The 15,441-nt window shown below is 37.4% G+C and overlaps 1 long non-coding RNA gene across 1 annotated transcript; it reads right to left on the bottom strand.

Moving 5' to 3' along the window:
- Positions 1 to 4,779: 4,779 nt before the first annotated feature.
- On the bottom strand, positions 4,780 to 15,101 carry LOC146400052 (uncharacterized). The gene is made up of 2 exons (XR_014816014.1): positions 14,963 to 15,101; positions 4,780 to 10,813 (listed from the first exon to the last, which is right to left on the bottom strand). It is a non-coding gene; the product is annotated as an uncharacterized LOC146400052 (long non-coding RNA).
- Positions 15,102 to 15,441: the final 340 nt, after the last annotated feature.

The raw sequence follows: 15,441 nt of genomic DNA, 5'->3' as shown, positions 1-15,441 counted from the left end.
GAAAACTCAGTGATAGGAACTAATTCTAAAATAACAGAGCTGGTGGATCTGACACACAGGCAGGCATTGTGACAGCTACTGTGCATATGCTGTTTGTGTTCAAGAATGCAGAGGAAAACATGAGCACAATGAATGAAATGACAACATATTTCAAAAGAGAAGTAGAATCTCTAAGTATTAAAAAAAATGCCATCTTTGAAATGAAAAATACACTGATTTAGACATTGCAGGAAAAAATATCTCAGTAAACTTAAAGAAATAGAAACTGTCCAAAACTAAACATATGAGGAATCTGGTTCCTGGTTAAAAACCTGTATGTGACTTTTCAGGCCTAACCATAGGCCATACTGAGAAAACTGCCCTCTCTGCACTGACTCAGGCACCTTATTTTCTGAAGGGAGTTGTGGTCACGGACTCAGCTGGCTTGTTATGCTCTTTGCCTATTTGCATTCCTAGCACAGGCATCTTCATTCTTAGATTTCTTCATCTGGGGCCTTGGGGCAGAGGTCTTCAAGTAACCTGCCCAGGCCTTCTTATGGGGGTTGAGTTGGGATAAGACTTTGGTGATGAAGGGAAAACACTTCTCTGCACTCTGACACAGCATGTTGTCCTTCTCCACCCCTTGTCCTCTCTCTGACCCCAATGACCCCACAAACCGCTGAAGCCTATTTTTTGTCAGGGCGTCGGGGGGCTGGGGGGAAGACTCCAGCAGTCTGCACTGATCCACTTTATTCTCTACCAGGTACACATGTTCTGTGGGGGACAGTGAACACAGGAAGTGGAAGCTTTCACCTGTTCTAGCCTCTTGCTTACACCATCACAGTAAGTGATTGAGGTTTAACTCTTATTTCGGGCTAGTTGCTCTTATCAGCAGCCCTGATACCTGGTAGCTCAGCTCTCTCCCAGCTCAGCTGAGCTCCTGACAGAATAGAGGAAAAAGGCTGAAAAATAGTGAAGAATATCCACGACCCTTAAAAAAATAAAATAAATCAAGCAGTTTGTCGTCATACACTTGGAAACCCAGAAAAGGGTGAAGAGGGTGGTATGCAGAAAAAAACATTAAGAAGTGGTAAAAATTTTCTAATTTTTGAAGAAAATTTTAAATTCACAAAACCAAAAACTTTAATAAGTCTCCCCAAAATTGTAAAGGATGATATAATTATCATAAGCAATAATTTTATACTTAAATATTTGATGAAAATGTATCTCAACAATATAATCCAGTACCATGGCAATTAACAAAATTAAGAGCTATATATTTCAAAGAAAAAATTTACAGTAGTTAAAAAAAGAAAAATATCTAAAAATATGATTTACAAGATCTGTGCAAAGCCTAACTTCTGAAAGTGAGGAGATAAACATTGCTTTATTCTAAATATATACTTTTCTATTCTATAGCATATTCTTGAATGAAAAATCTTAACTATAAATAATGTCAAGTTTCTCTAAATCGATTCCAATAAAATACCAACAGAAATTGTAGTTGACTAGAGAAGCTAACTAAATTTCGTAAAAATATGGAACACAATGTGAAAAAGAAGTATATTAAAGAAAGACTAGCTCCATTATTGCATAAAGTGATATGAATTAAAAAGCAATTTGGTACTGAGGCAAGAACATACAAAGAGAAGTGGAGATTTCAAGAACAGAGAGATGTAAATAATTAGTATATAGTAAACATGTCATTTCCAATCAGTGGAAGAAATATTGATCAATAAATGATCTTAAGGCAGTGTAACAACTCTTAAGGGTTGAGTGGAATGGCTATAAAACAAGATGGATATCTTCCATATTCCTTTTACCCATGAGAATTCCAGAAGAATCAAAGATTTAAATGAAAAAAAAAAGCCTCTAAAATATTTATTTTTTTTCAAAATTTTTAGTTTATTTTATTTTGCTTTTTAGGGCTGAACCCGTGGTATATGGAAGTTCCCAGGCTGGGGGTCCAATTAGAGCCACAGCTGCTAGCCTACACCACAGCCACAGCAATGTAGGATCAGAGCTGTGTCTGCAACCTACACCACAGCTCACAGCAATGCTGGATCCCGGAACCAATGAATGAGGCCAGGGATCAAACCCGCATCCTTGTGGATACTAGTTGGATTTGTTTCCATTACACTGCAACAAAAACTCCCTAAAATATTTTTTAAAGATTAAAAAAAAATAATCTTGAGTTACAAAGGTCTAAGCATGACTCCAAAATTATTAGAGAATAAGTTTGATCACCTAAAAATTTTGGTATCTGTGTAAAACATGTAAACAGAAAAAAAGCCTACCATGTGTTCTTGTAAGAAGCAAGTATTCACCAAAAGTAAAATAGAGTTTTATAATATATTGAAAGGTCCAGGAATTCCTGCTGTGGTGCAGTGGGTTAAAGATCGGGCGTTGTCTCTGTGGTGGCACAGTTTCGATCCATGGCCCAGTGGGTTAAGGATCTGACATTGCTGCAGATCTGGCCTAGGTCAGAGCTGTGGCTTGGATTCTATACCTGGTCCCAGGAAATTCCATATGCTGCATGGACAGACCAAAAAAAAAAAAAAAAAAAAAAAGAAATAAAAGTTTCATAAACAATAAAACTACTAGCAAAGGATGGAAAATAAAGTACATAAACAGGCAGTTCTTTGCAAAATCATGTGAAATGATGCACATCCTCACTCCTGTATATTTCCTTAATGTGGCGATACTTTTCACCTACAGAATGAAAAAGTCACACCTTGACATGGCCATGGAGTATGGAGTGTGTAGCTTTCTTTGTTAGAGGGGAATGCAGAAAACTCTTTGGAAGGCAGTTTTTAGTAATTAGCCATTATAAAATTGCAAAAAAAAAAAAAAAAAGAGAGAGAGAGAGTTCCCCTGGTGGTGCAGCAGGTTAAGGATCTGGTATCATCACTGCAGTGGTGGCCATTGATGTGGCACAGGTTCAATCCCTGGCCCCTGAATTACCACATGCCACAGGCATGGCCAAGATAAATGCACCTACTCACTGAAACACCAACTCAATTTTTAAGTCCTTTTAAAAAATATTCTCAGATGTGTATGTTCTAAATTTCTAAGAATATTCATTATTGCAATTCTACATTAGTGAAAGCATGGAGAAGACCAATATGCAATGATGTATGGAACACTGTGCCACTTATGAAAAGACTAAGACACACATGCAATAATTTCCAAGACATGTTTTAAAATGAAAAAAAAATAAAGGGCAAAAGATAGTATATACCATGTATCAGAACTGAAGGATGTGTGTTTAGGTAATACATCCACACTCATATGAACTGGTATATATCACATTCCTTAATTTTATAGTTATATATATTTATACATATATCACCATATGCCTTAAATTTTTAACAAATCTTTTCTAACTCTGTAAATAACTAAGTTTCAGGTTAACAAAATTATTCCACATTGGCCAACATAAGGCAAATTTTTTTTCCTTAAGGAAAACAGATTTTCATGTTTCCACGCATAGAGGCTGAGAGTCATTCTTAGAAGTAATTTATGTTCAAGTTCAGAACTTTTTCAACAATTAAGAAGTTTTATTATTTATTTTTTGGCCACACCCATGGCATGGGAAGTCCCCTGGCCAGGGACCAAACTTGAGCCACAGCAGTAATCCAAGCCACAGCAGTGGCAATGCCAAGTTCTTAACCACTAGGCTGCCAGGGAACTCCACTTAGTTTTAAATATATGAGTTATCTGGAAAGTTATCTGCACATGAAATTTATAATCTAAAATTTTAATTTGTATCTATTAAATTATTCTATTGAGCCTAGCCATCTTCACAGTATTTACAAATTTTATTTTGATGTGTTTATCTCTTAGTTTACCTAGTAATCCTAATAATAGAATAAAATATGAAATATAATGTGTTTTTGTTTAAGACACTGCTTGTGATAGAAGAAAGCTAAGAAGGTGCAACTTGGGGCAATTTGATTTTCAAGAATCAAGGAGAGGAATTTCCTTAGATTTGTTCCCTAAACAAAGCTTATTAAACTAATGCAAACAGAACTGTATGTGAAAGGGTAGAACTATCTGACCATTTCTGCCTCATTGCCTGTAAGATCTTGGCTGAGAACTTTTTCAAGTCCTTATGCTATTCCTATCATTGTCTATGCATAAATTTGGAGGATTCACAAAGGTCTCTTATCTGTCTTCAACATACTTGTTTTTTTTGTCTCTCCTGCCTCAGGCACTGCTGTATTCCTCAGTTCTTCGACATCATCAAAACAAAATCTGTTACTGCCTTGTCTGGCTGCTTATAGAGTTATTCTTCGTGAGGGAAGCACCTTGCTTTTCATTACATGGTTTAGAAATTATTTGACGGAAGCAATTGAGTATTTCCCTGGAATAAATTATCTGCAAGTTTATATGTTTGATGATAATGACAACACTTTATGGAAAGATCGCTAAACACAAAGGTAAAAGACTTGCTATCTGAAGGCACTACTTTATATACACCAATTTAGCAAGAACAGATCTGAAAGACAATCTCCCAGTGCTGCCATAGCTTCAGCACAGTGAGCAGGTCATATAACAACCACTGCTACAGCACTGTGATGACTTCAGCCATAGCAAAACGAAGAATGTGGCTATGTAGTTTAAAATAATTTACTGTATAAAAGTAACATTACTGAGTGTAGATGTATTGAGTAAAAATAATAAAAACAAGTATATGAATAAAGGTACCCATGCAATATTTCTTTTACTTTTTTTTTTAAGGTGGAAATAATCTAAGGATATGATTCTATAATCATGGTATCTCAATATAATGCAATATTAAGCTTCTAAACATGGAAGTGTTTATTATGAAATATTAAAAAGGCAAAAGTTACATAATAGTTTTGATTATAATTCATTAAAAATTTGAAACATGTATGGGATTGACACACACTTTCCTTTACTTTCCGAACTTATCTCCTTCAGTATAGATGCCTTCTCATAGAGCTGGCTTATTAAGCAAAACTTACTATGAAGAAAAATATCTTATAAAATGGATACAGATTAGACAACTTATTTTGTCTTCAGTTTATTGCTGTAATTTAGTGCTTTGGAGAGGTATTGTTGAAGATCTGCCCCAGGAATGAAATACACTCTAGTTTCCAAATGTGCACAGCTGTTAAGATTAGATAGCTACACAGACTGGCGACAACATATTTCTACTTTTACCTTCATACCAGTTTAAATGGACCAAGTGACAAATACATGCTTTACCAAATCAATCACTTTCAAGAATCTGAAATTCAATCATTTTCACAAGGAATGCTTAGGTCTTTCTTTTAAAAGACAAACTCAACTAATGCATTTATTCTTAATTCACTAGAGGAATTTGGTTTAAGTAAACTCTTAAACTGAAACTTTACTCCATGTTATGATATACTTGTGCCAGGAAGTAGTTTGCATTAATCTAAATCATTCAACTGGTTATTTTCTGTTCAAGCTCAGCCAAGTTCATTGGTTCATTACTTTCTCCATAATCATTTGTTCTTAGGGATACGTATTGCTAAGAATTCTATGCTATTCCTTACACAGGTATCTTGAACTTGTGATTTACATTTCAGTCTTCATTCTCTGACCTCTCTTCAGTCTAACTTGCTGTTGAGAAGAGACTTTCTTCTGTTCCACATGGGCCGGTGTCTCATCATCCCCTGAATTAGAGGACATCTATGGACAACCCAATGATCAGACCTTTGATCAGCCTCAACACATCTAAAATCTTCCCTTTGGCCTCTGTCCTTCACCAGAGCATAGTTGCTGGGGCTGCCACAGAGTATCCCATGTGTGAGGCAGCAGAGAAATCCAGAACTGACTTTTCAGTTGAAAAATATGCAACTTAGCCTCTTAGCTGCTTACTTAACAGAGCCACAGATGCCTCCTAAGCTTAACAGAAGGTGGGAAACTTTATTTTAAAGCTTCATCTGTTCAGGAAAATAAAAGAAAGTGTATCCTTTAGTTTATTAAGTTGTTTGTTAAACTAAGCAGAGCGGCAAAGGGCTGAGCTAAAAATCCTAATAGAAGTCTGTATTTGATTGTATTTACCTATCATTTATAGGTTATTTGTTAAATGAAAGGAACAGGGGTTCATCGGTTTAGGAAAGACGGTCTCTGTTTAACTTATCAGGTTTAAATTATCCATATAATAATGTGTTTATTATCTATATTCTAATACAATAAATTGAATTTGTCTTTTTCAACTATAACTCCACAATACATGGAGGAGGTACCTCAATTATTGAACTATAGTCACAAGGCATGAATCGACACTTTTGTTTACTGCTCTTTCAAAAATTATTCAATGTCTTCTAAATAAACTGCAAGGCATCTGTTTTTGATGGAAATTAGCATGTTTACCCTCAGTAAATGATTATGAGATTTAATTTTAAACACTGCATGGTATTTGTTTTTGATGGAAATTACTATCATGTTTACCTTCGATGAATGATTATGAGATTTAATTTTTTAGTGGAAGCATTCATAATATTCACAACTTTTCTGTGTTTGAAGTTTTAAGAGAGATTTATATAGAATGAATTAGTGGGGGAGAAGGACATCTGCCAGGCCAGATGGATCAGATAAACTAATGCCAGCTGTAAATAAATAGTATACAATTTCACAACTGAATCAGCTCACCTTTTAACTAGCTAGGAGATCCCTAGAGTATCAACTTACAGACTTGCATATTTATTCATTCCATGTATTTTACTAATCATCTAGTCTATGGTAGACTTTGAATAAGATAAACATTTTCCATCATGTTCCTTTTCCTAAGCAGCCCACAGTTTAGTGAGCCTAAGAAAACCTGTCAATTAATCATAAAAATACAGTATCATTTGTAGCACAATAGAAATAAGTACGGTTTGCCATGGGATTATAGTGAATGGTCATTCAATGTTTCAGGGAAGTTAGGAAATTATTGCCATCCCCTTATGATATTTGTTTTTGGATAATTAAGAGAGAGACATTTCCCTGTAAACTGAGGAGGAGACAGGCATTTCACAGAGAAAGCACAATTTATGCAAAAGCACAGTGAGAAGCTGCCACATGGCCTGAGGGCTCACAATGGCCTAAGTGCAGAGTCCCTCTGTGGGTATGGTGAGAAATGAGGTTCTTCCCCAGAAGGTTAAAGCTTAAATGACCTCATATACCATGTCAAAGAAATTAAACTCATCTTGGAGGGGAATTTAAAAGTTTGGTGAATGACATAATTAGAGCCTCCTTTTGAAATTTATTTGGAAGTTGGAGAAAGAGGTATGAGAGTGCGACTGACTCAGGAGACGAGCTAAGATTTAGTATTTGTCAGGATTCCAACAGATGCCAAACTCGATCCAGGATAAACCAGGGATGGTATGCCAATGGTATATATCCAAAGTTATGGGCAGAGGGTAGAAGAACCACAAAGGATAGTGCATGAACCAGGCACTATGGGCAGAAAGACAAGGAGAATGAAAAGATATAGGAACCTAGACCAAGAGTGGTTAAAAGTGGTTGGCTTCAAAAAGAGCGGTGACCTTACGTCCCAACACAGGCATCCTTCAATACCTCATGTGGAGGGAAACCAGGAATTAAATACCCCCAACCTCACCCTCTTTCCTCACTCTAATCTTCCGCTGAGGCTTTCGCCAAACTCAACTGACAAGAGGGGGCATAGCTTCCCAGAGCACAGGGCCAGGGAGCCAAGGCAAGTAAGTTGATCTTGAGGGATAAACCAAAGATACCTGGTACTGTAGTGATACTAATTTAATAACATAAGATCTTATGAATAAACATGGTAGGATTTGATAAATGTATATAAAACATAATAAGCAAGAAGTAGCTTAATTGTACCACATGAATGTCAATCATCAAATATGTCTCAAATTCCTAGCTTGGGCAAGTAAGGAGGTGATATGTTTCCACCCATTTCACTCGATCTACTGATCTGGACCATTATTCTCCCATCTCCATCTTCAGACACATCCTCTTTTAAAGTTCATGCTACTAACCTAACTTTAACTCTTCTTGTCCAGTAAGCTAGTAACCATACCGACCTCTCAGTCTTTCCTGCGAGTCAGTGAACTCTTGAGTTCTAGCTTTCCCTCAATTCTGCATGGATTAGACTCATCAATAACTAAATCTATTATCGGATACTCCATCCCTGGATGACACCTGGATCCTGGCATCATCATGAACTTCTGTACTTCAGAAAAACTTTCATTTTTGTTTTTTTGTCTTTTGTGTTTTTAGGGCCACACCTGCAGCAAACAGAAGTTCCCAGGTCAAATCAGAGCTGCAGCTTGCCGGCCCACACCACAGCAACATGGGATCCAAACTATGTCTGCCACCTACACCACAAGTCACGGCAACGCCAGATCCTAAACCCACTGAGCAAGGCCAGGGATCTAACAAGCATCCTCATGCATACTAGCCTGGTGGGTTAACCATTGAGCCACAACAGGAACTCCCAGAAAAATTTTCTTAACAAGATATTCTTAATTACATCTAAGAAACATTGTACATCAGAGCTAAATGACAAGCACTTAGTCTTCGAGGCCTCTCCTTTTTTATGTCTTAATATGTGTGTCTGAATATGGTAATGTAACTATGTACACGATACAGCGGTGTCTCAGAGGAAAAAATTACTTCTGCCTATCAAGATTAGACTTCACAAAGAATGGAAGTGTAATACATAACTCAAATACCACAAGATTACAAGTTTGTTAGTTCCACAAAAGGCGAAAGAGAAATCTATGAACAGAATACAGTCTTCCTTTACTTCATTGCATCTTTGTCCCCTTCAGTTCACACTGTGTTTCTGCTGACAGAATCCCATCTCTATTCTTGGATTCTCTTTATGAGTGGTGTGCTTGAATTTTAGACTCTTTGTCAAGTGGTTGTTCTGCCACATCATTAGTGTTCTTTTCAGAATAGCCTTTCTCATTCTTTGTAAAATAGAGACGCTGAGAATTTTCCATACCCACCAATTCAAATTCCTTTGCTTAAGAATTCCTTCAATTTATCTCTTTCCGCTTGCCTTTTACTCTAAGTGGCAAGGAGAAACCAAGCTACTCCTTCAATACCTATATTGGAAATCTCAGCAAAATTTCCAATCCCACTGCTTCCAAGTTCCATTTCCACAAAATGCTAAGACAACTCAACCAAGTGCTTTGCCACTTTACAACAAAAATAGTCCTTCCTCTAGTTTCCAATAAAATGCTCCTAATTTTCATCTGTGACCTGACAAAAGGAGCCTTTAATGTCCATATTTCTAATAACATTTTGATCACAATGATTTGTGTTCTAATATAAATGCTCCCTTTACAATTCATTTTGACCCTCACTAGAATCAACCTTAACGTCCAAACTTCTATCAAATGTCCCTTCACAGTCATTTCGGTTTATTCTTGCATTCACCTCAACACCCCTCTAGCCTCTTACTCATGAGCCAATTTCAAAGCTGCCTCTGTATTTTTAGGTATTTTAGGTTGTAGCAAGGCCCCATTTCTGAGTACCCAAGTCATATTAATCAGTTTGGGCTGCCATAACAAAATACCATCAGTGGGGTATAAAAATGAACGTTTATCCTCTCACAATTCTGGAGGCTAGGAAGCCTAAGGTCACCATTTTAACGGGGTTTTTTTTTTTTTTTTTGCTTCCTGGTGAGAGTCCTCTTCCTGGCTTGCATATAGCTACCTGGTCTTCATGCACTTTTCCTTTGAACACGCACAGAGGGGGTGAGACCCCTGATATTTTTTAGCAGGGCACTAATCCTACCAGATCAGGCCCCATCCTTATGACCCCATTTATTTTTGTTTGTCTCATTTTAAATACAGCCTGACTGGAGGTGAGGGCTTCAATATACAGACAGGGGGTGGGGGGGACACAAACATTCAGTCCATACATCTACCTATTTCAACCTATTGAAATAGTCAATTATTCTACAAAAATTATCAGTCATTAAATTGGATACATTAGCCAATTTTATCAAATACTAAAACTGACGCTTTTTAGGTTCAACACTGGATAGAAGGTAGACTTTTTATTGTTTATGATAAAAGCATATAGAGTTGCTTTTTAAATTTCTAGTATTCTTTTTTGCACAGTCAGTTGAAATCTGAATGCCTTTTTTTTTTTTGGTCAAAAATTTTCCTTAGCAGATGTCCCTGACAGATTGTAGAAAATGAGACCATTGATAGGAGGAAGCTATTGAGCAGAAGATGCTGCTCATCCTCAAGAATTTGCCAGACCAGAACAGCAGCTGAGCAAGTCTGTTAGGAGCAGCTTAAACCTCTCAAGCTCTGACAAACTGTAGTAGTCTTAGAAGTTAGTTTTATAATAGGTAGTTTTATGTTTCATAATAGTCTTATAATAGTTTTGTAATAGTTTTAGTTTTGTAATAATTAGTTTTATAAATTGCCAGAATTGTCTTCATTTCTTCCAGAATTTTAATTCCAAATCAGACCAATAGCATCACTAGTACACAATTCCCTTTACATCATAGATTTAACTATGGAGCGCTGTGGGCTCTTCAACTTGTATTTATTTTTTATTATAAATTAACAAATCTTACTTGAAATGAAAGTAAAATTCTGTGTTGTCTACAATAGTCTGGTCCTTCTGTCTTGCAAGCCAACCAAGCACAGCGTTTAATGTCAAATGTAGAGCTCTGATTGGAGCTCAGTGTAGCTTCAGTGTGAGCTCTCCGGTTCATCCAGATGGAGCTGGTTTCACCCAATGTGTCATTTTGGTAGTAAATGAACCATTTCACCATTACGTGCCAGAGGAATATGAATTTGTTTTTACTCCTTTGTGAATGAATTCAGGCTCTCCTTAATGCCTTAAAAAGAATTTGCAAAAAAATTAGAATTTGTAGAAAAATTAGGGAGTTTAAGGATCAAGAATTGCCATTTTATATGTAACTGTACAAGTTTTAATTTCTTATATTTTATATTTTTCCCATTTTTATATAGTACAGTAACTTTCCCTAAGTTGGCCATTAATATCAACATCTTAAAATCAAGTTAGAGTAATTGAGGACAATTTCTCCTTCCTCCAGTGTAAATCTTATCTTCATATAGTCTCCCCCTTGGTGTTCCCTGGCATAGGAGGGGTGCAGATTCCAGAGTTCAGAAGTATGGGTTGGTGATTAATGACCATACAGTAAATATTTCTAATTGCTGCTAATGTGGACTTCATGCCTCTTTCCAAGCACCTTAATCATGTCACTGTCATCTTCTCTTTACACTTGTCTCCACAATTGAATAAAGGTCCTCTGGGCATGAGTATGTCTTACATACTTTTACATTCCTAGGACCTAGGCCATTGATTAATACATAGTGAGGAGGCAACATTTAATTTCAATAAATAGTATTTACAAGCATTTTACAGCACTGTCTTTCCAGTCAAACAGACCTGGTTTGGAGGCACAGCTTTACCACCAGATACCTGTGTGAGCCTCTTCAACATTTGTTTTCATTCCAAGCCCAGAATGACCTTCCCTACATTGTGGAACCCTGACTCATCCCATTCTGAGGAAAGAGGATGCAGATTGGATGGTCTGACCTCCATCTCCAAGTGGAAAGTTGGTTGCGTCAGTCAGGCTAAATAACCTGTACTTGTCTCAAAGACAAGAAACAATCACCCATCAGACTTTTTAAGGTAAGCCTGGGGCTTACTATAACCATGGGGGAAGAGAAAGCCTCTTGACAAATGTCAAAACTAAAACAATTTAGTAACAAGTTTCCTTTTCCTGACAGGTGTTTCCCATTGGTACAGGCTGATTTAGGTTTGGACTTGTGATGTGGGGCAGGTTACTGGGCACCCTCCATTGTGTGGGTCACAATTCAAGAATTGGAGTCCCCTCGTGGCTCAGTGGTTAAGGAATCTGACTAAGAACCATGAGGTTGCAGGTTTGATCCCTGGCCTCGCTCAGTGGGTTAAGGATCCGGCGTTGCCATTGACTGGTGGTGTAGGTTGCGGATGCAGCTCAGATCCTGCAGTGCTGCAGTTCTGGCGTAGGCTGGTGGCTACAGCTCCAATTGGACCCATAGCCTGGGAGCCTCCATATGCTGCAGGTACAGCCCTCGAAAAGACAAAAAAAAAAAAAAAAAAATTCAAGAATTGACTTGATCACTCTTTTCAGTTAGGGGTTAGCAGAAGGGGTGAGATGGAACCAAGATACTCAGTTGTCCTGCTGAAGAAATGATATGGAAAGAACACAGGTCTTGATATTATTATTTAAAAATCATTAATACAGACCTTTTCTGGATCTATCCCTAGACCTTATCAGCTATATGAATATTAAATAAAATACTTTAAGCATTTTTATTAGCTCTGATACTTTAAATTGACAGGATACTAATTCATCAAATTTTCTAAACTCTTGAAGCATTGTCTACATATGTAATATAAAGAGATAATACAAAATTTAAAATTGGATTTATTTCCACTGAGCCACAAGGGGAACTCCAGGATTAAGAGTCTTAATAATGCCATACACAATTATATATTATGTATTTATTAACATAAGAATGGTCAATACTTTTAGAACTCTATGTTCCAGACACTGAAATGCTTTACACACATTAATCCCTCTAACAATTAAGTGTTTTACAGATGAAGAAATTACTGCACAGAACATTTATGGCAGTAGAGCTCTTCAATCTTAAAAGTCAGGATTCAAGCCTAAAATGTCTGGTTCCAGAGTCTAAGCTCTTTATCATTGTGTTGTATTGTCCCTCAGCAAGGTTTGTAAATCCCAGTGCTTGTCACAAACTAAGGTTTCTGTAGGTTTGTTATTACTGCTATTTTGTACCTCTCCATTGAATACTTTGTTTCTACAATAACTGTTGTAAATTCCCACAGTTGATGTTATTTTAAAGCAGTCTGTCTCACAGTGGAGCCTGAAACCAAATCACCTGCAAGGCTTGTTGAAGCTCTGACTGCTAGACCCACCCCCAGACCTGCTGATTCCCTGTGTGGATGGGTGAGTAATCAAAGTTCCAACCAGTGTCAGACGATGCTGATGCAGCTGACACACCCACCACCAACTAGAATCTGACTGCTGCCAAGTTACCTTGAAAAGACTTTTGTGTTGATTGTTGCCAAGGAAGAGTAAGGATTCTGGGGTTCACAAGTCTCCTCAATAATGGAGTTCCTAAAATTTCACAAGGAGCTGCATCAAGTGTGTTTGTGTTTAAAATACTCAAAGTGAGATCAGAGTCCATGTGGGAAAAAAGGCTCTTTTTTTTCCAGTATCAAGTGAGTTTTTTTTTTTTTTTTTAATATGGGATCCTCTCCCCCCTTTTTTTTAACAGATATGCTTGTTTTTCCTCAATAGAGTGTTCCTCGGGAAACAATATAACTCGTATGATCTAGTTAAGAATGTCTTAAAAATCCCAATTCATATCCTGAGAAGAAAATTACTCCTATCCTGAATTTCAGCAACTTTATAAGGGCTTCCATCTGTTTACTTCATGTTGGTGCTTTCTGAGCTTGTCAATTCCACTTTTATCTTCCAGCTTCACTTTGGTTTTAACCCAAATGTGAGGCTCAGTCTATTTTCCTGAGATGGTCCAAGACTCATACCAAACAGTTACACAAATGCATGGATGGACCAAACTCAAGAAAGAGAAGGAGGAAGCTAGCATTTTAATAAAAAAACGAGTTTTTTTACTAACTCATCACTGGCTTTTAGACCCTCTCCACCATGATGTCCACTCTCACTCATTACTTGGCCAACTTCTATTTCCTTTTCTCCTGCTCTGAGACACAAGCGAGCAAATTAAGAGAATGAAAAGTGATGAAAAAGCTGGAATAATGGCTAATTCTCATTCTCTTATACAGCTTTTTGGTACCTCCTACATCAGACCTGGCCTCCCTGTGTTCTCTAGAAACTGTAAATGCTTTGAAATGGTTTCTTGTACTGACCAGATAAAACTCTTTAGGGAAGGTACCATTCTGTCCTACTGAAGAGCTGTTGGAATGTGGAGGAGAATAATGTATTCTGTTGTTCTGATTACAGGTGTTATTTAATATTACTGGGATGAAATGGAGGAAGAGACTAGTACTGTCTTTCTCACTAACCTCTGACACCAAAATTCCTTTAACGGAAACTTAAACTATTCCAAATAATGGTATTACTAATGGCACATCAGTTTAAACTCTTACCAAGATATAAATGACTAAATCTGTACATGCAATGCTATGACAAAAAAATCTAGCCACATTAATAATTCCAAATTTCTGTTTTAGTTCCAACCTGCACCCTAGGACCCCTCCCATTCTTCCTGCCAAGTTCTGCAACAATTTTATTGTACATCCCGAGACAATGTACCAAGAACTGTCACCTATTCGCAGTACTGCTGTGCCACACATCTCCTGAAAATACAGTTTTCCTTCCCTGAGAACGTGTGAGGGAAATAAAGGGAGTCCATGGAGAAGAAGGTAGGTTTGCCTCTCATTAAGCACTAAACCAATGCTTATCACCTGAGCAGGAAAGTCTCAACACTCGTCTCAAAAAGCCTATCATGAGGACAGCATGCTTTATCTTCTGCCCTAACACTTCTTTATCTTACATGGTGATTCTCAATGGGAGCAGGAAGGAAATGAGACACGTTAATCTAGAAAACATTGTACCTACCATCTTATCCAGAGTCCCTCCACCGAGAACCTTCTATGGGGACTGTTAGATGGATCACGAATGCATGGATGAAAAAAAGGCAAAAACAAAAACCAGACACTTTTTCCCAGGACAGCACTTCTCACATCTGACTACAGAGTAACTTTACCTAAAAAGCTGTTTTAAAAATACCAATGCCCCAAGAGTAAGACCAACTAAATAAAAATATGTGGTAATGGGATTTGGCTTAAGATTTTTTGGTCCGGCTTTTAAAATTTCTTTTAGCTTTTGTATTAGTCAATCTCAGGATGCCATAACAAAATGCCATAACAATGTGGCTCAATCAATAAAAATTTACTTTCTTACCATTCCGGAGGTTGAAAAGTCCCAGATAAACTTGCTAGCATGGTAGCGTTACTCAGAGGTCTCGGATATTGTTTCTATGGGGCCGCCATCTTGCTTTGTGCTCACGTGACCTCTTCGCATGCTCAGAACATAGCAGGTTGAGGGAGCAAGCGCGCTGCAGCTTCTTTTTATAAGGGAAGCAAGCCCATTATAAGAGCCCTGTCCTCATGACCTCATCTAATCGTAATTGCCTTCCTAAGGCCCCTGCTCTAAATAAGACCAGATTGAGAGGTAAAACTTGAACATGTGTGTTGGGGGGGAGGGGCTTGAGCAGAAACACACGTTCTTCGGGCCCTCATGGCTTCCCATGTGATTCCAATATGCTAACAGAATAAAGTGACTCTTATAGGGACTGCAAAACAACAGTTGAATTGTTTTGTTGTTTTGTTTTTAACATTTCTTTGACCCCTCAAAACATGTACTACAAAGATTCACCTGAA

This window comes from Sus scrofa, chromosome 9 (assembly GCF_054392235.1).
Source record: "Sus scrofa isolate SSC_HxYL_T2T_F1_AM1 chromosome 9, Sscrofa_HxYL_maternal_Yorkshire_Landrace_v2.0, whole genome shotgun sequence".
Classification (NCBI taxonomy): Eukaryota; Metazoa; Chordata; class Mammalia; order Artiodactyla; family Suidae; genus Sus; species Sus scrofa.
This window is presented reverse-complemented; position numbering and strand designations above follow the sequence as displayed.